This window comes from Bubalus bubalis, chromosome 6 (assembly GCF_019923935.1).
Source record: "Bubalus bubalis isolate 160015118507 breed Murrah chromosome 6, NDDB_SH_1, whole genome shotgun sequence".
Taxonomy (NCBI): Eukaryota; Metazoa; Chordata; class Mammalia; order Artiodactyla; family Bovidae; genus Bubalus; species Bubalus bubalis.
The window spans coordinates 112,469,927-112,494,951 of NC_059162.1; the positions used below are offsets into that span (position 1 = coordinate 112,469,927).

At 47.2% G+C, this 25,025-nt stretch overlaps 1 protein-coding gene and 1 long non-coding RNA gene across 3 annotated transcripts in view; one reads left to right on the plus strand and one right to left on the minus strand.

Moving 5' to 3' along the window:
* INPP5D (inositol polyphosphate-5-phosphatase D) overlaps nt 1-25,025 on the plus strand; it is a 136,528-nt gene that overhangs the window by 23,088 nt on the left and 88,415 nt on the right. The gene's annotated exons all lie outside the window — the stretch shown is intronic.
* LOC102395024 lies at nt 13,548-15,777 on the minus strand. Its single transcript, XR_326104.3, has 3 exons — nt 15,640-15,777; nt 14,303-14,484; nt 13,548-13,888 (listed from the first exon to the last, which is right to left on the minus strand). It is a non-coding gene; the product is annotated as an uncharacterized LOC102395024 (long non-coding RNA).

Consider the following 25,025-nt stretch of genomic DNA (forward strand, 5'->3'; position numbering starts at 1 on the left):
CAGAAAAACCGGGCCCTCTGGACGCATCTTTCCCCAACCCGGGCACTGGGCCTGGGACCTCCTTGGTGGCCAAGACCAGTAACCAGGGTACGGGGAGCTGGGGGTGCCGAGGCAGCCTGGGCCATTTGCACTCCTAAGGATACGCCTTCCTGCAAAAACACAACAGCGCACAAGACGATCCGAGCAGCTGTGCACGAGGAGCTGGTTAAACCACGCGCACCGTCAGGCAGAGTCCCGGGGTTGTCGGAGCTTCAGTACTTACTGATCAGGGCTTATTTTAACTCCAGTTCCTCTTTTCATGTTGAGGCAAAAACCTCATATTCTTTTCTGAGCTTAGCCACAGTTTCTAAATAACTCATTCCTTACACCTGAGTCTGTTGGGTGCCCCCAGAATAGAAGGCTCCCCAAATAAGATCTGGCCTGAAACATTGCCAACTGAAGCAGCAAAGACTTTCATCTTATTCTAATTGCCTTAGCTCTTCTCACCCAGGGCCTCCTGCTTTTTGTCAAAACCAAAGGAGCCACTCTGTCTCTGTTTCTTGCCAACCTCGTGAAGTCAGTCGAGTGATGGTCCCCAGATGGCTCAGGTGGAGGAGCGAGCCTGACCCTTGGGGACTCTATTCTCACTCCACCGTCCCCAGACTACGAAACATCAGAGATGGGTGGGAAGCGTGTAAGCCGTAACTTCATTCAACCCCCGTGCTTTAAAGCATGGATGTCGCTGAGCCCCGCAGAAGTGGGGCATCACGCCCAGGCTCCAGACCTGCCTGGCTAAGCCTTCTATTTTTCGACCCCAGAAAGTGTGTCCAAACCCGGCTGGGTGTTAAACGCCTTAGAGAAGGACAGATTCTGTCCCAGGAAGGAGGACAGGGAGGCAGGGAGATGGAACCTCTCAGAGGGAGAGGCTACTTTTCCTTCCATGGTTGTAGATAATAAATGATCAGAGATGACATTTGGCCTTTGGAATAAGTCAGTTGAGGCACCTGGAAGACAAGGCAACCACCCAGTTCCCAGCTGGGTCAAGTCACGCTTGTGCCAGCTGTGTGGTCTCGGGCGTGGGTGTGACTCTGCTGTAAAGTGGGGCTCAAAATCAGGCCTCCCAGACTGCAGGTAAAATATGCAGCCAGGGGGAGTGGTCAGTGGCAGGGTTAGGCGGGAGGTGTAGAGGAGGGGCAGCCACCGGCATGGCTTTATTTATTTGTCTCTTTATTTATTTATTTTGGTTATTGATTCTATTGGTTTTTTTTTTTTTTTTTTTTTTTGGCGGATTCATGTCAATGTATGGCAACACCAATACAATATTGTAAAGTAAAAAAAAAAAAAAAAAAAAAAAAAACCTCAGCATGGCTTTAAAGTCTTGATTTGCTTTGAGAGAAACAGACCTCGAACAAGACGAGGACACCTGTGAACCAGCCTAAGTCAGTTCTACCTTGAGCTAGGATGAAGGAGGAGGGAAGAAGGGCAGGAAATGGGATGGAGAGAGAAGGAGAAAGGAAGAGAGAGAAAGAAGGAACAGTGAAAGAGGAAAGAGGGAGACAGGGAAAGAAAGAGAAGAGGGAGGAAGGGACGTCCCTGGTGGTGCAGTGGTTAGGACTCTGCTTCCAATGGAGGGGTCGTGGGTTTGATCCCTGGCTAGGGACAAGGGTCCCAGATGCTTGCCCAAAAAGGAAAAGAAAACAAAAAATAAATAAGAAGGAGGAAGAAAAAATGAAAGAAGAAAGAGGGAGGGGTTGAAATGAGTGGTGGGGGCAGTTCTGATAGAAAAAAAAAAAAGAGGGAAACAGGGAGGCACAGAGGCACCGTAGAGGGGGAGGGGAAGGGAGACTGGAAGTTCTAGAAGATTCTAGGCAGTGCTCAGGGGTGGTGGGAAGGCCAGTTTGTGCCGATCATGCACCCTCAGCTTGGCTCCTCGGGCTGAGGGTTTCCACGGTGTCCCCAGCAGCCCGGGGATTTAAGCCGTAATTCAACAGCTGCCCTTGAGCCTGGGAACCTTCCAGACTGGAGGCGGAGCTGCTGGTGCTGGAGGTGGGCAGGACTCTGAGGGCCGGCCCCTCAGCCCCGTTTCCCACACTGAGAGTGGGTTTCTCGTAAGGCCGCGACTCCCTCCCCGACATGGAAAGGGAAGTGGCCCGAGGAGGAGGAGTACTGACTCCAGAGTGAGCTCTGGGGTTCCCGAGGCCTTTTGCAATTACCCTCCTCCCAGGGACGTCAAGGCAGGGCGAGCAGTCCTGATGGGTCAGCTGGAATGGCCCTGAGGGGAGGCCCCAAGGCTGGCACGTAAACAGCCCGCTGCCACAGTCCAAGTGCTTGGGGCCTACAGCTCCATCCTGCTACCTCCCACCCTCGCTGCTTTTCTGACATCCTTCCTACCCAGAAGAATAAAGGAGAAAATAAAAGCTTCCTCTGGTCCACCGTCAAGGTGACGTTTGCTGCAAACTTCCTGTCTTTTCTTGTGGTTGAGATTCTGCCCTGGCTGGTGAGTGTCGAAGTCAAGACAGGAACACAGACTCAGATTTTAAGGCAACTTTGGGTGAAGAGGGAATTTGAAACCATCTGCCTCCTAGTCTCCAGGTCTTCTTTCCCCATTTAGAAGAAAACCCTGGTGGCTTGAGCCGTTCGGGCGACAGACTCATGACTCAGTTCCTGGTCCCTGACAGTGGTCGTCACGTTGCTCTGGTCCATGTGGCTTTTGCAGAGAGAAAAAAACAAAACAACTTTCTAAAAGCTGTTCCGTCACAAGTGTCCGGGAGGGTTGACGGTTGAGCATTGTTGTTTAGCTCAGGAAGCGGGTGGCAGCTGTTACTGTTCTGAGTGGTCACCAAGTGAAGTAAAAGATTCCGTCCGAGCCGCTGGGCGAAGGATGTGGCTCGAACACAGACTTCCTGACGTTGCACAAGAGGAGCAGAAGATGCATGGGCGACAGAAGCCACGCCTGCGGGGCCGCCTTGCAGGACTCGGCGGCTGTGTGGTCCACAGCGGGGCCCACGGTGGGCTCCACGGCAACCAGGCAGTCCCTCTAGGCTGTGACAGCCACATTCTAGAAGCCTGCATTTTCATGTAATTTTATTTCATTTCATTTTAGTGTAATCTGCTGTAGAACAAGGACAGGTCTGTTTGCCAAGCTTCTGGGTATCTCAAAACATTTTCCAGTTGCCATCAGATCCAAAAGGAAATCTGATGAAGATGAAATTCTTGGGGACCAAATTTCCCCTCAAAATTCTACAGAGGCAGTGTTCTACTGTCTTCAGAAGCTTCGTATACCTGACTTCCCTGGTAGTGGTTAAGACTCCATATTTCCAAGGCAGGGTGAGCAGTTTTGATCCCCAGTCAAGGAACTAAGATCCCACATGCAGCATGGTGTGGCCAAAAATTAAAAGAAAAAAAAGTTTTAAAGACACTTAGTATACACAGTGTATTAAAATACAATAATCCAAGGCCAAGCTGGTACCAGTCCCATTACAGGGAACCAGTATTTTTCGTTTTCTGCTTTGAAGCTGGTGGGAATTCTTTACCACCCTTGTCATTTTCCTTGCGTCAATAGTTCCTGGAATGTATTCAGCCTGTTCACTTTGCGAAACCTGGGTCTTTCTTTGTCTCAGAAGACTTTTCCTCTGTTTGATCTTTAGTAAGTGTTGACTCCAGCTCTTCTGGTTTCTATCTGCCCTCTCTACCTCCAAATGACTGTCTCTACCCTTTCCCCCTCCCCGCTCTGGCCATCTTGTCACTGCTTCTCATGCTTTAAGCCTTCCGATCCACCTTGCCTCAGGTGGACCGTTTCTTATTTGTTGCCCAAAGCAGAGCCCACACGGGGGCCAACACCAGCTGTGGTTGGTGGGTTTAAGCACAGGAATATTGTTGTTGTTGTTCAGTTGCTCATCATGTCCAACTCTTTGCAACCCCATGGACTGCAGCACTCCAGGCTTCCCTGTCCTTTACCATCTCCTGGACCTTGCTCAAACTCATGTCCATTGAGTAGTTGATGTCATTCAACCATCTCGTCCTCTGTCGTCCGCTTCTGCTTCTGCCTTCAATCTTTCTTTTCCTAGGGTCTTTTCTAATGAGTCAGTTCTTTGCATCAGGTGGCCAAAGTATTGGAGCTTCAGCTTCTGCATCAGTGCTTCCAATGAATATTCAGGAATATTGTAATGTAATGTAATTGCTAGGAATATGATGCAATAGTAATCAATGAGATGTGATGGGAAATGTTCCACAAGGCCTCTGGTAAAGGTTCATTTGTCTTAGAAGACACAGGATGAAAAGATCCGTTTTCTAAGTTTGGATGCTGTTGTAGGATGTGATTGCTGGAGTTGCTGCTGCCATCTTGAAACCAAGAGGGGCAGTCACTGGAAAGTGAGGCCAGGATGCAGAGGACAGACAGAAAGATGAAATGAACCTGGGTCCTCAGTGATGCCATTGAATTAACTGAGCAGGATTAAGCAGCCTGGTTATTGCCTGGCCTCTAGACTTCCTGTTTGTGAGATAGTTAATTCCTTTTTGTTCAAGTACAGTAGTAAAATTGGGTTTTCTGTTACATGCAGCTAAAAGTACCTCAATATGCAAACGTTTGGACTATTCTGGGGGAATTTCAAAGGAGAAAAAGAGACATTTCATTTGAGCATCAGGTTTCACTGCACCAGAAGCTCACAAACCATGGTCTGACATGTGTATCTCCGCTGGCATGTGTATCTCCTGTTTTCAGCGAGGCCTGTGCCATGTTGCTAGGACCACTCCCCCCCACCCAGATACTCGTGCCACTTGTCTCCATGCCCCACATCCTAAGGGGTTTGATATCCCTTTCTCCAACTCTAACCAGAAAAAGCACAGAAACCAATCCAATCAGTACTTCAGCAATTACTTGCTTCTTGCAGAATGGTTTAGTGTCTTCTATAACTCCACTGTCAAGATCAGATTCTGGGTCTAACCTTAGTCCATGTAAGAGACTCCTTAGAGCTATCCAACAGAAAAGAGTCTTTCCTCTAAGAAAACAATTGCTGATTACTCCATTGAAAGATCCACCTGCCTTCTTCCCCCCACCTATGGCTCTCAGACCCCTTACCCTGCTTTATCTTCTTCATGGCACTTGTGAATACCTAACTTTATATACTTATTGCTTGATTTATTCATTATTTCTCTTAGAGCTGTTCCTGGCATATAGTGGGAATTCAATAGATATTTTAGTTGCTAAGTCATGTCTGACTCTTTTGCAACCCCATGGACCAGGCTCGTATGTCCATGGGATTTCCCAGGCAAGAATACCATTTGACATTTTCTCCAGATAATCTTCCTGACCCAGGGATTGAACCTGCATCTTCTGCATTGCTGGCAGATTCTTCATCACTGAGCCACTGGGGGAGACCCCAGTAGATATTTACTGAATGAATTAATTCTGCTGCCACCCTTAAACATATAGAAAGCCTATGTGTGCCTATGTGTTTCATTTAAAATTAGGGCTTGCTTTGCCCTCGCTGCTCTTGTCATTCTTAATAGGGTCCACACTGTCCACTGTATCTACTGACTTGGCACTGATTTTTCATGCCTTGGATGATTGCCTCTGCATCCTGGGCAGGTTCTCTGTTCCAGTGGGGCCCCCTGGCTGGAAGGTGAGCGCCAGATTAAATCTCAAGCTGCCGCCATGTCTACTGGCTTTTGCTTTCCCAACCACAGAAAGTTGGCCCCAGCTATGGAACCAGCTGTGAGTCGTGTAGCGTTTGAGCCATTAACCTTCTTGAATGAGGTTCAAGATGACCCTGTTCTTAAGCTGAGTGGTCATTTTCCAGAATGACTTAGCTGAGACTCCACACAGCCATTCATTCATCCACTCATTCATTCAACACATATTAGTTGGGCACAAGAAGGCCAACAGTCAGCCTCACAGACCCAGTCTCTGCCTGCACAGAACATTCAGTCTAGAGACCCAGGACTTAGCAAGATGACACCCTGAACCCCAGGTGTGTAGAGCTTAAAGTAGAGGTGTTTTGGGAACCTTCTACAGCAAAAGGAGCTCCCCTTAAATTGGAGGAAGCAAATGGCCCAGCCAATCCTTCCCCAAATCACCTCCCTCTGTTCTATGTTCCCCTGGCACTTGCCATCTTCCCACTACCATGCCCTTGCCATGTGGGGTGGTACTCAGCCCTGTGGCAGTCTCCCACAGGGAACAATGGGTGCCTCGGGAACAGAGAGGGTCTCGTTCATCTCTGTGTCTGTCCTGGAGCCCGGCCCAGGGCAGTCTTCCTGACCACTGGCCAAACGAAAGGCCCAGCTGCACCTGGCTTGAAAGACGGTGCCCCAATTTCCCTCTCAGTGCTCAAGAAAACTTTTGAGGTTAACCTTAACTCCCTCACCTGGTTCTTAGCAGAGATGTGCCCCATTTTGAGCAACCCCAAGAAATCAAAATTTCTCACTCCCCTCAATATTAAATTAATTAGTAGGTTATCGCATAGTCATTTTCTACAAAGGGATTTACCAGAAGAGGTTAAGTAGGAAGTTTCCAAAGTCCCTTCATTTCTTCTGCTCCTGACTGTCCAAGTAAAGAAATTCCAGGAGGCTGATGGTGATCAGAGTGTCCCCCTGCCTTTCGATAATATTTGTGTTGCCTCATGATTTGGGGGGAAAGTTCTAAAGTCTTGGAGACATGCGTTTCCCCAAATCCAATGACTGGCAAATGAGGCCTTAGCACCTCATATTGGGATAAGGAAAAGACACAGTGCCAGTCCTTAAAGAGGGAGCCCAGGCATTTAAACGAACAGATCTCAAGGTTACTCAGAAGTCTGCAAGAAAGACCAGTGGCTGCTCTGGAAACCAGACAATAAAATGACTCTCTCTCCTGGAAAGGCATTGAGAGGATAGTCAATCCTGTCAAAGCTCTTCCCTGCCCCAGGATCTTTGCACTTACCCTGGCTTCTGCCTCAGACTCTGTCCCCTGACGTCACCACATAGCCGACTGCCCCGATGTCACTCCCAGGTCTCCTCATCTAAAGGCATGCCTGCATTATTTTGTTTTTCTTTATAACCCCTATCATTGTCTGCAATGGGATTAGTTCCTATTGCCGCTGTAACAAATTACCATAAATGTAGTGGTTTAAAAACATTGCAGATGATGATCTTACAGTTCTGAGGGTTGGAAGCCTGAAATGGGTCTCACTGGCCTACAGTCAAGGAGTTAGCAGGGCTGTGATCCTTGGCTCATGGCCCATTTCTCCATTGTCAAAGCCAGGGATGGCCAATCACACTTTGTCACCATGCCACCTCTCTGGGTGTGACTCTCCAGCCTCCCTGTTTCCCTTATGAAGACCCTTGGGATCGGATTGGGCCACCTAAATAATTCAAGATAACCTTAATTCCCTCTGCATCTTAATTCCCCAACACCACGTAATAAAACACTATCAGAGGTTCCAGGCAGCATTGAGACGTGGGCATCTTTGAGGCGCTGTGGCTCTAGCTCCCTCAGTGACAGTTTTTGTGATTTATTGACCCACTTGCCTCTCATCTGTCTCCACCGTAAGGATGGAAGACCCAGGGGAGCTAAGACCTTGTCTGTCTGGCTCACACCGGTATCTATAACCTCTAGGAGAGTGCCTGGCACAGATTAGGGCTCAGTAGTGTTAGTCACTCAGTGGTGTCTGGCTCTTTACGACCTCATGGGCTGCAGCCCGCCAGGCTCCTCTGTGCATGGAATTCTCCAGGCCATAATACTGGAGTGGGTAGCCATTCCCTTCTCCAGAGGATCTGCCCAGCCCAGGGATGGAACCTGGGTCTCCTGCATTGCAGGCAGATTCTTTACCATCTGAGCCTCCTAAGTATTTGCTAAAAGCTTGAATGAGGCATAAATATATGAGTGAGAGAGGAATGTCTTCCATTTCTTCACCTGTAAAAGGAAGGGCGTGGACTAGAGACCTCCAAATGCCTGCAAGCTCAGAGTTCTACGATTCCTCCTATAACAAGAACATCCACAGAGAGGAGCAGGGAGTGACGGGGGGCTGCTGTTTCATAATCTGCTCTGCCTACATGCAGGGGTGCAGTGGGCACACCAGGACGGGTCTGGAAAGAACTAAAGGCAGCGGGGGAGTTTGGGGGCGGGCTGCAGAGTTAATCAGGAGCTGCCCCAGGCTTCATCTGCCCCGAGGCAGCTCCTCTGCAAGCTGACTCCCAGGCTAAGGACGCAGAGCTTGTCTGCCAGCTGTCATTTCTGTCTCCCTCAGAGTACCTCGAGAGTTTCACACAAAGAAAAGCAAGCTGGAAAGGAGAGCATCTCGGGGATATGTAATTAAGGTTAAAAATATCCCTCTGAAGCTCCTGGCAATGGGGAAACGGAGGATGCGCCTGTACCCAGGACCACTGGGACCATGACGGCTTTTGAAAGATAATGATTAGTCCATGTTCTTCGTGTATCGATGAGCTGGTACAGCTATAATTACAGCTGTATCCAAGCAGTGCCAAGAGATGAACGGCTCAGTTCTTGGAGGAGGGGAGTTTAAACCGGGCAGTCTCTTAAATACAAGACCTTTGCTGAGGGTGAGAGAAAAGGGGAAATGGAAACAGTGAAGAAGATGAGTTTCCTGCACTGTGTGTGTCAGAGGGAAATGGCTATTTTGAAGGTGAACTTTGCATACTGGAGGAGGGCTCAGACACCCATGGTGCCCCTTCTTTCCCCATCGCCCACCCCCTCCTCCATCTTGAGATGTCCTGAGCCAATCACAGAGCCCCAGACCTGGGACACTCTCTGACCCTCAGATGGCCCAGGACACATCCCCACTGCACACCCAGCTCTCTGCACCCCTGAGCCCCACCCCATGCTCTGCACCTCAAAGTGTTTATTCCTGCTGGTATGGGTGAACAGATTTGGACCCCATGATGAAAATGGTTACACAGCAAGAAGCAGAAAAATAAATAAAGCAGCATGTCCTGAAAGAAATGGAGATATAAGTAGATTTCCAATGTGAATGCAGCTTGAAGTCTGGGTGGTTTTTGCCCAGCCAGGCAGGAACCACAAAATTACTCTCTGGACTAAGTCTTCTTTTTTCTGTATTAAGGATTCCTGCAGATCAACATTTGTTGCCTCTGCTTTTTCTCTTAGGAAAGTCACAAGAAGGGTAAGGAAGTTCAAACTGAAATATGAAACAGAAATAAAATCCCCTGACGTTGAAACATGGCCTTGCTTCTTCTGGGAAACAGTCACTGTAAATGCATTTCTCTGAAATTTAACTTTAGAAACTGTAATATATTTGGTATCTCAAAAATAGTCGTAAGGACCTTATGTGAAGTGCTTTGAGCACTCACTGAGGCAATCTTTAAATGTCAACAGTCCTATGATATTTGGGGGAGAAAAAATTTGCAAAAATTTGGCAATAACAGTATCATGCCTGGTCAGCTAGAGTGAATGGTACACAATTTTAAGTGTGCTGTGAGTCCTAAAATGAAGGTAATCAAAAGATACAAACCTCCAGTTGTAAGACAAATAAGGGGACTTCCCTGGTGGTCCAGTGGTTAAGAAGCCGCCTTCCAGTGCAGGGGATGAAGGTTCAATCCCTGGTTGGGGGACTAAGATCCCACATGCTGTGGGGAAGCTAAGACCTGAGCCACAACACAGGGCCAGTGCAGTCAAAAAAAAAAGATACATAAGTCCTGTGGATGCAATGTACACCATGGCCACTATAGTTAATAACTGTATATTTGAAAGTCGCTGAGAGAGTATATCTTAAAATAATGAATTGTATGTTTGAAAGTCACTAAGAGAATATATCTTAAAAGTTCATATGGTAAGAAAAGAAAATGTAACTTATGTGCAGCAATAGACGTTACCCTGACATAGCGAGACAATCATTTTTCAATATATACAATTGTGTACACCTGAAGGCGATGGCACCCCACTCCAGTACTCTAGCCTGGAAAACCCCATGGACAGAGGAGCCTGGCGGGCTACAGTCCATGGAGTTGCGAAGAGTCGGACACCACTGAGCAACTTCACTTTCACTTTCCACTTTGATGCATTGGAGAAGGAAATGGCAACCCACTCCAGTGTTCTTGCCTGAAGAATCCCAGGGACGGGGAGCCTGTTGGGCTGCCGTCTATGGGGTTGCACAGAGTCGGACACAACTGAAGCGACTTAGCAGTAGCAGCAGCAGAAGCTAATATAATATTGTATGGCAATCATGTGTCAATTTTTTTTAGGTAAAGAAAGTTATTGGGAGTGTTGCCTAGGAACAGAGAGTAATAATAACAGTAATAATAGCCACATTGCTTAGAGTCCTCATGCCATCCAGAGCTCCCTCCTACTGCCCCCTCCTCTCAGGGCGATTTCGGGCCACACATCCTTTGGCTGCTGAATCTGTTCTCACTCGTGCCTCCTGGTGCCCTTCTTTTGCCTCCCACCCTATTAGCTCTGAGCCGCTCCCTGGGGTCTGAGAACCAGACATTGTTCCTCAGCCCCGTAGAGCCAAGGAGATTCTCTAGAACTGGGTAATATGGCAGCCACTGGCCTCATGTGGCCATTGAGCACATCAAATGTGGCTGGTCCAAATTCAGATGGACAAAATGTAAAGTATACACCAGATTTCAAAGACTTAAAAAAAATATGTGATACATCTCATAGTAATTTTGCCCATCAACATCCTAATATTTGGGATGTAGTGGGTTAAATAAAATCTAATCATCAAATTAGTTTCACCTGATCTTTTAAAATTCTTTTTAATAAGGCCACAAGAAAATTTGAAATCACATAGAAGGCTCATTTTTTTTTTTGTTTAATTATCTAGCAATTGCTCTAGAACCTTGCTACTCAAAGTGTGGTCCTCAGACTAGCAACAACTGTTGATCATCCTAGAGCATGTTAGAAACGCAGAGAATCAGGCCCAGACGCACTGGTTCAGAATCAGCATTTAAGCAAGATCCTCAAGTGATTCGTGAAGATCAGTGTTAAAGTCTGAACACCATGTTCAGGTGGGGGAGATGGCAATAAGTGTCACATGGGAAGAGAAAGAACGCACACCAGGGCTAATGCCTTGGAGGGCAAGTTGTCAACATCCATGAACATCTGTGGCACCTGGTCCACATAAGGAATGACCCTTTCCCCATAGGAATGTGTCCAACAGGTCACGTGGGCAAAGATACACATACAAGGACATTCTCTGCAGCATCACATCAAAATGGGGACCAAGAAGAACCAGCAAACCACATAACTGTGATGGGCAGAGAACCGTTACATGAAGTGAAGTCTGACCAATTGCTCAAAAAGTTAAGGCAGACCTGCGTGTAATAGGTTGGAAAAATCCCCAAAATTTAAAAGAAGAAGGTGCAAGATTATCGTTTGAGAGTTTGGGGTTTTGTTTGCTAAGGGGTAGAATATATACACAGTACTGCACAAACATCAGAGTTGGCAGAAGAGGTATCTGAAAAATGTTAACAAGAATAGGGGTTACCATTTGGGGTTATCAATGGGAAGAGGGCTTCTACTTTGCAGTTCATAACTTCCATACTATTTTGATTCTTTTTAACCATGGCCAGGTCATAACTTTTATACTAATACTTTTTAAAACTTTTCACTTCTTGTCTTTATTTTAAAAAAAATTTATTACAGGAAACAAGATTGTCCCAGAAATCTTGGGGTATAGGGTTGCTGTCATTTTGGGTCCCAAATAGGACTCCCAACAGAGAAAACTGGGGGTGAAAAGGTTGAGATCAGGTTGATATGAAGGGTTTGAGCACTGGGCTGGGAGTTTAGAGTCAGTTCTGTAGATAACAGTGTGCCACGGGGGTAGGGAGGTGGTGGTTGCTTGTTTTTGTGGTTTTTTGTACAGATTGAGATGAAATTCACATAACACAAAATTAATCATTTTAACATGAACGATTCCGCAGCACTTGGTACATTCACAATGTTGTGGAAAAAAAAAAAAAAACCTTTAAAAAAAATACCTTTTATTCCTCTAACCCCTCTAGGAAAAACATGAGTTGAATTTAAACCACTCAACGCATAAACTGGGTGGTGGGTTAATTTATTGAAAAATGTGTCTCCATTGTTTTGTAAAACTCTACTAGAGATGGCCGGGGACTGAGCCCCCAAGGCAGAGCCCCCAAAGCCCCCCTCTTGTTCTCAGGTAGAGCTCTTCCAGGTCAGGGGCAGGTGGAGAGACCCCGGCATCAAGACCCTTGTCTGAGGATGGCAGGTCTACTCACAACAGTTGCTGCTGTTTTCTTTCTCTCTTTCTTTCTATATATATACTTTTTTTGCTTTCTTTTTCAGCTTAAGAGAAACATGAATATATTCTTTTACAAGCGTTCAAACAAAACAGAAGCACAAGTAGAAAGTGAAAGTCTGCCCTCCCCCTCCCCTCCCCGCCTCCCCCTCCCCTCCCCCACCTCCCCCACCTCCCCCCCCCCGCCTCCCCCCTCTTCCCCCCTCCTCCCCCCTCCTCTGCAAGGGGAACCACTGCCAGCAATTCAGCATTTGCCACTTTGGGTGCATTTACATAGAAACTTGAGCCTGTACAAATGTATACGGTTTTTTGTTTTTTCCTAAATGGGATCATGATGTTCATATTGTACTGCAATTTGCTTTCTTCCCATAGCAATCTGTCTTTGAGATCCAGCCTAGTTTGTTCATATACCTTTGTGCTTTTCAATTGTCATACAATATACTTCGTCCTTCTCCTCTTAGACAATTTCCCTTTTTTTTTTTTTTTGGTTATTACTACAAAAAGAACCCAATACTGCAATAAGCAGTAGGTTCTTCTGTGCTGCACACATGTGGAGGTTCCCTTTCGGATGAACTCTTCCGAGGATGAAGGAATGCAATCTACAATCTGTGTATTGTAGAAACAGCCAAAACAACCTGCCCAAACCTTTTCCGATGAGTCATCTCACACCTGATACCACTCTGTACCCACCATGTCCCCTGTCTTCTCAGTATCGGACATTATCTCAATACTGGACATTATCAGCATCTGTTACTTTCATCAAACAGTGGGGAAAAATGCAATCTCAATATTTTATTTTGCATTTTCCTCATTAGAAATGGGGATCAGCAGGGACTTCCCTGCTGGTCCAGTGGCTAAGACTCTGCACTCCCAATGCCGGGAGCCTGGAGTTCAATCCCTTGTCAGGGAACTAGATTCCACAGGCTTCAGCTAAGACTTCGAATCTGCAAAGATCCTGCATGCTACAACATAGACCCAGTGCAGCCAAATAAATAAGTATAGATATAAAGAAATGAGGATAACTGTATTTTCACATATTCATTGGCTATGTGTATTTCCTTTGCTGTGAATTGGCTATTTATATTCTTTGTCAGTTTTTTCCTTTTAAAAAATCTTTCTGACCATAAAAAGCTCTTCATATGTTTTGCATATTAATTTTTTGTTAGTTCCAATGTAAATATTTTCTCCCAGCCTGTCATTTTTTAAAAAACTTTGTTTATGGTTCGTTTGTCATGTGGAAGTTTATAACTTTTTTGTAATCAAATGTTTTCATTTGTGGATTCTGGGTTTGTGAATCACTCATCTCAATATTATTTATCCAGGGAAAATATTATTTTCTCCTACACTTTTATAATAATCTTTTATGTTCAGCTCTTTATTTTTGCATTTGGTAAAAAAGTAGAGTCTATCGCCATCTTCTAGGGAAAGCCACACCATAGATTAAATAACACATCCTTTTCCCATTGATTCACTACACCGCTTATCACGTGCTAAATTCACATGGTCCTAATCTAGGGAATCTTACTTCTCTTTCGCTGACTGATGAATCGAGTCTTGCTTCAGTTCCGTAATGTTTTTGTTGCTGTGACTTTATTGTGTGTATCCCAGAGACCGAGCTGTATTTATTGTTTTCTTTATTCTTTGGTGGTTTCCATGCATTTTCTTTTCCAGATGAATTTTACAATCAGCTTTAAAGGGCCCTTAAAAAAAAAAAACACCCAGTTTGAATTTTTATATAATTGCATTGAATTTATAGATTAATTAGAAGATAGTTCATATCCTTATACTGTCAAGTCCTGTCAGAGAATGGAGCATCTCTTCCATTTATTCAGATTTTCTTTTCTGTCGCTCTTGTACTGTCTTTTTTATTTTCTTACATCTTTACAGTTACTGGATGTGATGCTGTTTTAGCTACCTTGGCAAACAGAATCTGTCTTTTCCATGGTGTTTTCTGATTAGGTTTTGTTGGCGTCTGTGTTATGACCTTTGTAGGATGGGCTTGCATAATCTTTCTGAGTTACTGAATTCAGTAATTCAGCAATTCAGCAATTCTGAATTAATGATTATGAGTTTTAATCATTTTTTGGACGCTTTCTTTTGACATTCCTGGGTACCTGATCTTGCTGTCTGCAAATACTGAAAGATTTGTCTCTTCTTCTCAATACGAGCCATTTGCAGGGAGGGAGGTTGTTCTGGCTTGTTTCATGCTGCCTGGGACCTGCGGTGAAGTGATGGACACTGGTGCCAATGCCATTCCCTGTGTGTCTTGCTCCTGATTTTGGAGGAGGCTTCTGCTCTGGAAGGAGGATGCATAACAAAGACAAGGAAATAAAACATTCATTAAAGGGAAAAAAGGCCAAAAATGGTAGTGCCAAGAAGGGACCTACCAAACAATGCCCAAACTGGAATGGCAGAGTGGATGGGATACTGACTAGTATTGCCAAGGGGTCGGTGCCCAGGAGGGTCTTCTCTGTGACCCAGCCCCTTGCTCTAGATCACCGAGCTCTGCTTTGACCTGGTTCTGTCTGTCATCCAGCATATTTGAGATGCCTCCTAGCTTGGTGGTAGCCTCACAGTCGTATGTCCACTTCCTGGATCCTAATTGGAATCGCTGATGTAAATGAGACGGAGACCCCAATAGCAGCAGAAACCTACGTCCAGACTGACACTAGTGCCTTCTCTGCCTAGCCAATATTCCTCCACGTGGTTCTTAACAAAAGATCACCAATGAAGATCACAAAATGCTGTATTGAAACCTATATAGATTATACCAGAGAGCACAAACTGGCAGCCCCTGCATTGGATTTGGTGCTTTCTTTGCCTGACATTTTTTTTTAAATTATGAACCAATTAAAGGATTTTTTTTTTTAATTCAGAGATTTTTGGAAATTCCCTGGTGGTCCGGTGGTTAGGATTTAGCGCTTTCACTGCCAAGGCCTGGGTTCAATCCCTGGTTGGGGAACTAAGATCCCGAGAGTCACACAGCATGGGTAAAAAAAATTAAAAACAATGAAAATAATTTTAAAATATGGAAATTCAGAGATTTTACGTAATACTGAATTTTTAGTTTCCCTAGAAAATTTGGAAGCTGACAACCTGAGACCCATATGACCCTGTGTGATGTCCCTGGAGCAGAGTGGAAGCTCCCACCTTTCACGGAGGCATTTCACTCTGATGCGTCACAGTCCCCACCTCTCCCTAATGTCTCACTCCCAGCCAACTCCTCTCGTTTATATCACCTGCCCTGCCTCTGTAGGCAATTGAGCCATGATCTCTGTCAGATGCAAGAATTGATGTAGTTCATCAGGCTAGCAAACATAAATTGACCTTCTACTGTGTTAACAGTAGCCAGCTTGGTCTCTTCCCAGTGACCCCCTGCTGGCTCCAAGTGTCGCCCCTTGCTTTAGCGTCTTACAAACCATGCTGTCAGTAAGCTGATCTAGCATCTCACCTGGGGTGGACACAAAGCGCGCTCAACTGCAAACCGCAAAATAATCCATCCGGCCCATTGTGCGCATCATAGCTTCTGGTCCTTGCCTCTTTGTCCTTCCCCACCACTGAGCTCTCTCAGTGGACTTCTCTTCCTTCCCTGGGATGAGGCTTGGATTCTGTAGAAGCAGGTATCGTTGCATTCCCCTTTTCTGCCTGGGGCTTCAGTCTCACGGTGGAAGGGTGCCTTGTCACTTCCTCAGAGAAGCAGGAGCCTGCAAACGATGACTTTCGGTTCCTCTGCAGGGCAGATGTTTACCCCGAGCTGCCCATCCACTCCTGTCTGCCTGCCCTGAGCCTCTGTCCCCCAGAGGTCGAGGGTGAGCCCCGCTGGGGGCCTGGACGGCCCACACGTGTCACCGTGCCCTGCCAACCACAACGCTTTGCTCTTCTTCCTTTTCAGCGTCTTGTAGCTTCAGGCGATCCCACCTCCCCAGCAAGGCAGGCTGAAAGCTTCCTGTTTTGATCTGTGCCTTTGCCATCTTCATTACAAAGTGTTTTTTTCCTCACTGAACAGTAATCCCCTCTGCTTTCCCACCATGAAACGTTAACCATCTGGTGTCGACGGTATTTCTTCCTGATCCAGCGTCGCTTCCAGAGATCAGGGCCACTCAGAGGGTGAGGCACACACGTGTGCACAGGAAGCCAGGCCTCTAAGAACTGAGAGAATGATTTTGCTAGTGATAAATGGTGCGGGGGCCCCCTGCATCGGCAGATGTTTGACAGCCGGCTCTCCAGGGAAGAAAGCAAAGCCCTGGTCTGCAGTGTTGGCCAGTTTCCATGGCGTGAATGCTCTCACCAGTGCCTCCACCATAGTGGAATCATTTAACAACAAGCTCTTGGGATTCTGGAAAAAAAAATGGCTTTTGAGCCAGAACAAATAGGCACAGGTGGGCCTCAGCAGATCCCTGGTCCATGATAAACTCATGCTGGCTATTGCCCAGTCATGTCTGCTGCCTCTGGGACCACAGAAGTCTTTTTTTTTCCCTTCCTTTCTTCTTCTTTTTTTTTTTTTTTTTAACGACACCAAGTCTTAGTTGCAACATGCAGGATCTTTAGTTGGGGCATCAGGATTTTCAGTTGTGGCATGCGGGATCTAGTTCCCTGACCAAGGCTAGAACTCGGGCCCCCTGCATGGGGAGAACAGTCTTAACCAGTGGACCACAAGGGAAGTCCCTGCGACCAAGCGGCATGCTCAGTCTCTTAATTGTGTCTGACTCTTTGCGACCATTTGGACTGTAGCCCATCAGGCTCCTCTGTCCATGGGATTCTCCAGGCAAGAATATTGGAGTGGGTTGCCATTTCCTCCTCCAGGGGATCTTCCCGACCCAGGGATCAAACCCACCTTTCCTGTGTCTTCTGCCTTGCAGGCGAATTCTTCACCCACAAAGCCATTGGGGAAGTTCCCCTGGAACCATAGATGTCTTAATTTGAGACTCCTATAACTTGTTAGGGCTCAGACAGATTAATAATCACTTCCACTTTACGTAGAGCCCATTTAATCCCCAGACCCTCATTTATACATTATTTCAATTCAGTTTTACCCATTCCTTTTCATCACATTTGGAGAAGATATTTTTTTCTACCTGACTCTTGTTAATTTTTCATTCCTCTGAGATTCAGCTTACTCATCTGAAAAGCAGGATTTGATACTGTATTAATTAACATATTCAACACAGAGCAGATACTCCCTTGATGATAGTGGAGCCATGTTCTGGACTTACTATACAAGCCCATTTTAATACCTGGCTGAGTAGATCTGAGAATCCTCATTCATGAACCAGAAAACTGGCTCAGCCCTAGATAGCTGAATGCCATTCTCCAGGCCTTACAGCTACTGAATGTTGGAGCTAAGGTCTGAATTTGCGACTGTTGTGGTCTGTTTTTAAAAGATTAGCTGCAAGAATTAAAAATACAAGATTTCTAAGAATCTCTATTTTTATCTTTCCTTGAATGTTTTGAAATATTGGCAACTCTTGGGAACATAACTGGAGCTCAGCAGAAGCTGGTCCCTGTCAGCGGACAGTTCTCCAGTGTGCCGTGGTCCCCACCGCACCCTAGTGCCTCGCGCCCTGCCTGCTTCACTCGCACGTCGGGCTTCAGATTTTGTGCCTTTCTTTTGGGCCACACTGCTTTCTAACTGAATATTACTTCCCCTTGCCCACTTTTCCCTTCCCATTTGGCCAAGGAGGAAACTGAGACCCAGAAGATTTTGGTAATTAGTTCAGGTCAAATCAGAAAGGCCACAACAAAGCACCCAACTTTTGCAATCAGATTACGTGATCAAAGCCGCAGCGCCGTCTCACTATAAAGCCGAGTCTTCACAGACTGTTTTAATCCCTGCTAGCCCCACCGTGCGCTTGCATAACCCTCCCTTTAACAGGCAACCGCTGAGTGGGTGTCTTTGTATCTGAATAGGTTCTTACAAAATACTGCTGTTTGGCATGCGTGCATTTTCAATGTGTTGAGTGATGCCCGCATCCTCATTCTCTTTTCTACTTTCTCCACCAAAGGACCCTTGCACGTTGCTGCATACACATCCAGTCTGCTTCTAGCTGCTGCATAACACCCCCTTGTACACCTTGGCCACACTCTACCCATCCACTCTCCCCATGATGGGCACTCAGTTCCCCCAAGGTCTCTCCACCACAAAGAAACCTGTGATGACCATCCACGTAGGTGGCCCGAGGTAAGCCCTGGAGAATAGGCCCAAGGGTCATGGGATATTCACGTATTTAATTTGCTGAGGTTGTATCTGACTGCTCTCCAGAATGGCTGCACTGGTCTACGCTCCTGGAATTCTTTATACAACGCAAGATGTTGAGGGAGGAAGGAAGGGAGAGAGGCTTTTAATTATGTAATATCCATTAGTAAATAAGGTCCTTTGGGTGGAGTTCAAAGTAGGCTTCCTCATACCAAAGGTTTCAGAACACTGCAGGCTGAGACACTGGAGGACAACAGCCTTTCAGAGTCCAGGGGCACAGAGCTGAGAGTAAGGGCCCTGAGACCTGCGTCGGGGTCCTGGTGCTGCTACTTACAAGTCATCTGGCCTTTCTGAGCCTCAGTTTATTCATCTGTAAAATGGTCAGACTGACAGAAACTTAAGTAAGTTTGATTGGCTTCTCAAAACAATATTCATCTCTTTGTTCATTCATTCTCAATGTAGAAATAAATACTTGATTCATTTTGTCACCTCAGTGCCGAGTTTCCGAGCATATCCAGTCTCATTTGACACCTTATATTCCCTCTTGGCAACTTAGGGACTCACAGGATCAGAGGCCCCATCACAGAGTTAGGTTTTCAACTGGTCTGTGCAGAGTGAGATAGGATATGAGCTGAGAGTCTGCTGAGCCCAGCAGGGAGAGAAGTAGCGAGCAGAGGGTGGTGGTCTTCATGGGCAGTCACATTTGGGGGAGGAAGAGGAAGCTAAGGACTTTAAATCTGATCAAGTCTTCCATCGAGTGAGGGTCCAAATTCTTTGCTGTTGGTGAGGGGCTTGGGTTGAGGGTAAATCCTTGGATCAAGCTGTTGAAGGAGGTTTTAAGACAGACAAGTCAAAGGACTGATTTGGGTAGTTGACCGTCAAAAGTCAAGTTCTTTCAGAAGCAGACCCCTAGCTTGGGTATCAATGAAGATTAAAGAGAGGGTCCCCGGAGGATCCAGTGAAAGAATGGGGGACACAGGATGGGTGAAGAAGAGAAGCCAAGCAAAGATACAATTTCAGGTGAAGTCTCAGAGCCAGCCTGACCCTACAGGGAGCTCTGGAGTCAGAATTACACCTCCGGGTTTGTTCTGCATCAAGGTGAAGAGCTGGGCTGCATCCAGGCATGAGTTAGCTGGTTTGGGCACAGAGAATCAGACTGCCCAGCTTCTCCTGGATCTCCCATGAATGAGGTGGCTCCAGTGTGCAAGCAGAATCATTTAAGGTTGCAGGTTCAAGCCTTGAGCAGCAAAGCACAGAGCGCCCAGGAGAGAGGGGGCTGGGGGCATAGATGGTAAAGGGATCTGGGGATTGGGTAAGACACCTACCACATTCCATATAAGGACCTGAGTGTGACGAGAAACCACACATTTATATCAACCCCAGCACTGTGCACGTGCTGCTCAGTAACTCTACCTGCCGTGATACCTCCTTCCTCCTTCCCTTTAGACTTGCACTTGTCAGCATTTCCTCTCTTGGGCTCGTGACCTGGGCAATCACTATCCAGCCTTTGCACTTCAGCATAAGTGTTGTCTCTCTAAAGACACCAGGCTTAATCCACTTGCAGTACCCTCCCAAGGCGCTGACTTCTTTCAGCCTCTGCAGCTTGTCATCGTTCAGTTGTTTATTGTCTCACATCTTGCTTCTCTGCCAGGCTGGGGGCAGGGCCTGGGTCTGTGTCGATCCCTGTCGAATGCCCCTGGCCTAGCCCTGGGTGGGGCATATGGTAAGAGGTTAGCATAGGTGGGTGGTCTGCCTGCTGGCTTGACGAGCCACCAGCTCTGGTCTACTCCAGCCCTGCCCAGGTGCAGAAGGTGGGCTGACAAGCTGATCCCAGAGAGTGGCTTTGAGAGGCAGGGCCTACAGATGTGTAGGGAGTGGGGACAGAATCTCTGGTGCCACAGTGGGGTTCAGATTCATCAGAAGGGTAACAGGGCCCCGAGAGGCCTGGAGGTCTACAGGAAGGATGAGATAGCAGGACAGTGGCCTCTGGAGAGCGGGTGTGCAGAGAATGTGGGTGTGTTCCTTGTGGCAGGTCCTGGGGATCATACAAGCTGTGTGACATTGAACATGTTACATAACCTCTTAGAGCTTCAGCTTTCTCATGAGTAAATGGAGAAATTATGTCATGAATGTTCAATCAGAGGAGGTAGCATTTCAGGAAAAATTCATTCTCCTTTTCGAACTTGTATTTGTCAGCATTTGCTGTGTAACAAACACTCAAAAAAAAATCTCAGTAGTTTACAGCAACAAACATTTACTTTCCTCTCTTGGGGTTGTTGGTTGAGCTAGGCTGGGCTCTCCTGAACTCAGCTGGACTCCAGGTTTCCAGTTAGATCTGGGCCTGCTCCTGCTCTTCACATCTTTATTCTCGGCCCATGCTGCGGGCCTGGAGGCTTACTGGGGTACCTCATCCCATCAGATCACAGAGGCCCAGGAGTGGCAAGCAGAGACCCACAATGTCCATTAAGCTCTGAGCTGGGAACGGACACTTTGGCCTACAGTGCATTGATCAAAGCAAGCAGCACGACCAAGCCCGCCATCGATGGGGCAAGGATGTGAGTTCTTTGTGCTCTAGTGCAGTGACAGCACCCTGGTACCATGCTGGAGGCTGTGGCTGCAAAATTCTACAGCAGGGCACCCCTTCTTCATCCTCCCGGCGTCTGTTCATGTGAGTGCTTAGAGAAAGCAGAGAGACCTTTTCCATAGTTAGCTGACAACCTCTCTGTGATGCTGGGTGTGATTCGATTTCTAAGCTGTCAGCTGTGCCCCTCCTGACAAAGGATCCATCCTCTCCCAGGGTCTTCACTGCGGGCCCCCAGGTGAGGGTTCCACTGTTGAAGTACACAGACTGCGAGGTAGCAGGTAGCGCTGTCGTCCTCTGCCCTCTTACTCCGACTACGAGACAGCAACCTCAGACGAAGCATCTGAGAGCTGTCATTTCAGCACCCGCCAGACACGGAAGCGTCCCAGTCCCCCTGCCTGCAGCTCCTTTGATGTGAGCGGTTCAAAGCACTTGATCAGCCGCTCAGTCTACAAGGAGAGTGCACGACTTACTCCCAGGGCTCAAATATCAGAAAGTGAAAGGCAGAGATTTGGGGCTTTATTATGATCACAACATTCCAGTGGGGATCTCACTCATGGACAAAAAAACTGAACGAGCCTACAGGACACCCACGACTAGGAGCTGACCTGGCACCTGGGGCTCCGCCGGTGGGAGGCTGCAGGAGGCAGGCCTGCCAGTCACTGGCTCTGTTGGGTATGTGGCCGGTCAGGGGCAACCTGGGGAGGAATGGCTGCAGGAAGCAAGTGGTGGGGGGCTGCAGGCCCAAGGAGGGGGCGTGGGTTGAGAAATGGGGGTGTCAGCCCTGAACTCAGGCAAGGATGTAGATGTAGAAGTGAGCGTGGAGACTGGCGGGCGAGCGGAGCCCATGCCAAGCGATTCTGGGAAGTCTGCCCGAAAACGAGGCAATAGCAAAGCTGAAGAACCCAGCCTCAGGCAACGGGGGCTGGCTGGAACAAGGTAGATGGGAGACCCCAGCCTGCTGGCTGGGCACGAGACACAGCCCACCCCCACCAGTGCCGGGACCTCTGGATCTGGGCAGAAAGGGGCCCGGGGGGCTCCCCGGTGTGAACTCGGAGCAGTGATGTCCCTCTGGCTGCCACTGGTGGGTGGGGCTGGGGTGACCTGACACCCAGTTTCTCCGTTTCTTCCTTTAAGCTTCATGCCTCCTCCCAGAGTTGCCACATCCCTCCCTTCTGCCCAGAGAAGGCTCAGAACAAGACTGGTATTGGTTCTTACCCTCTTCAAACCCCCAGACAGGTGGCTTTAGGACCCTGCCCAAGGGGCAGGTAGTGGAGATGGGACTGTGCCCACAGATAGCAAGTGTCAGCCACTCCCCTCCTGATACCACCTGCCACTGTGTGTAAGGGGCCTGCTGCCACCCTGGATAAGAGCTTCGCCCACATGCCAGCTTTCTCACCACCAGCCGCCTGCTTAGCTGCTGGAGGCTGGAGCCTGCGGGAGGATCTCCAGCCACCTGGTTGCACCCCGAGCTAGCGAGGCCCCGTGTCTGGCCCCCGCCCTCATGTCTAGGTAGAAGGTCCCCCCACCCACCACCTCCCATCCCCTTCCTCATCTCGAAATGTCCCCTCAGCACTGACTGCTCTTCTGACCATGTCTCTGACCACCAGGCAAGCGGCTCGACCTCTCCAAGACTCAGTTTTCTCATCTGTAGGATGGGGCAGTGGCTTCCACATGTGATACTAGGGAGGCTGGGGATTAGATAACACAGCTAATGCGCCTTGGCCCGTTACAGCTTCTTCCTTTTGGGAAGTGGGACCCTCACCTGCGAAGGGCCAGAGAGGCTCCAGGAGACCCCTAAGAGGGCTCCCTCCCCTGCCCCTGACCCAGGACACACAGCAGGGAACTGTGTCCTTGCCACCGCCATCATCTTTTCCCTGAGGGATTGATACCCAGGATTGTCCAGTTTCAAAACAAGACCCACGGAAAGGAGGATCCCCCTCCCTGGGATCCGGACCCAGACCTGGAGAACTCACCTTCTCCGCTCACCTCCTCCATCCTCCAGGTACCACTCACAGTGTTCGGTTCCGGCACAAGAACCCACACCACCCGGCCTTTTCCGAGACAAGCTGCCAGAAGGTGGCCTCTTCCAATTGTCCCGTGACTCGTGCTGCCCGTCCAGTGGCGGCTGCACACAGAGCACCCTTCCTGTCTCCTGCTCGTGCGGGGCTGTGGCAGCTAGACAGGCAAAGAAGTTTCACACTGCCTGTGCAACTCGAGAATGCCAGCGTCCTTGTCCCTCCCTGCCTGGGGTTCTGTGCTAAGTGCCAAGGCCCATCTACCAGTCTGTCAGGTTCTGCTCCCCTAAAACCTGGCTTCAGTCTCCACCTTGCTCTTATTTTTCCTAGAAGCTAAACCAAGCCCATGGGGTCTAGGAGAGAAAGAAGCTATGTCAATACCTACCCCAGCCCCCTGCCTTCCTGTCCCACCAGGCTCCCCGCACCCCACCCCCCATCCCCGACTCCTGGTCACAAATCAAAACCTGCCCTGCTCATCAATGGATTTCAGCTCCAGCCTGAAGAGTGTATGTGACTGAGTGCTGCACCCCCTCCCGGGTCAATTGAAAGTGTGCACACCTATTGCGCATGCGTGCTGAGTCACTTCAGTCATGTCTGACTCTTTGCAACCCCATGGACTGCTCGCCAGGTTCCTCTGTCCATGGGATTCTTCAGGCAAGAATACTGGAGCGGATTGCCATTTCCTACTCCAGGGGGTCTTCCCGACCCAGGGATCAACCCCCTACATCTCTTCGTCTACCTGCATTAGCAGGCAGGTTACTATTACCACTAGGGCCACCTGCTATCTCACCTCCATCCACTTATGCTAAGTGGTTCAGTGACTGTCTTTCATTCCTCACATACCAGGATTATGACGATTATCTGAGCATCCAAGACATTTCCAGGATATAGTTTTTGTACAGAGACTTCCAGAATTATATAGACAGGAAAAGCTTTCTTGCAATTAAAATAAATAGACATTTTTAGATAAGATACATTTTTAACAAAATGAAGTATAGTTGATTTACCATACTGTGCTAATTTCAGGACTAGAGCAGAGTGATTCAGCGTTTCTGCACAGTATATATCATTATAGGGTATAATTCCCTGTGCTAATAGTACTTCCTTGTTGCTTATCTATTTTATATGTAGTAGTTCGTATCTCTCAATCTCATGCTACTAATTTGTCCTTCACCTCTTGCTTCTCCCGTTTGATAACAAGTACGATAACTATATCTGTGAGTCTGTTTTGTGTATTCGTTCATTTGTATTACTTTTTAGGATTCACTTAAAAGTGATATCATATAGTATTTATCTTTCTCTGACTTATTTTACTAAGCATAATATTCTCGAGGTCCATCCATGTTGCTTCAGATGGCATCATTTCATTCTTTTTTATGACTGATACTCCATTCTATGGGTATAGATCTTTTTAATCCAGTCATCTGTTGATGGGCATTTGGGTGGCTTCCATGTCTCGGCTATTGTAAATCGTGCTGATATGAACATAGGGGGTGCAGGTATCATTTCGAATTAGTGTTTTCATTTTTTCTAGGTATAAACCCAGGAGTGAAATTGCTGGATCATAGTCTGGTTATATTTTTAGCTTTTAAACGAACCTCCGTATTACTTTCCATAAGTGGCCACATCAATTTATATTCCCATCAACAATGTACAAGGATTCTTTGCTCTTGCTCTTGCACAACCTCATCAACACTTGTTATTTGTAGACTTTTTGAGGATAGGCATTCTGAGAGGTGTGAGGTGATTCCTCACTGTGATTTTCATTTATATTTCTCTAATAGTGATGTTGAGCATCTTTTCATGTGCTTGTTAGCCATCTGTATGTCTTCTTTGGAAAAATGTCTATTCAAATCTTCTGCCTATTTTTTATTGTATTTTTTATTGAACTGTATGGGCTATTTGTACATTAAATATTAACCTGTTTTTGGTTGCATAATTTGCAAATATTTTCTTCCATTCTATAGGTTTTATTGATCCACATTGCTGATGGATTCCTTTTTTGTGTGCAAAGATTTTAAGTTTAATTAGGTTCCATTTGTTTA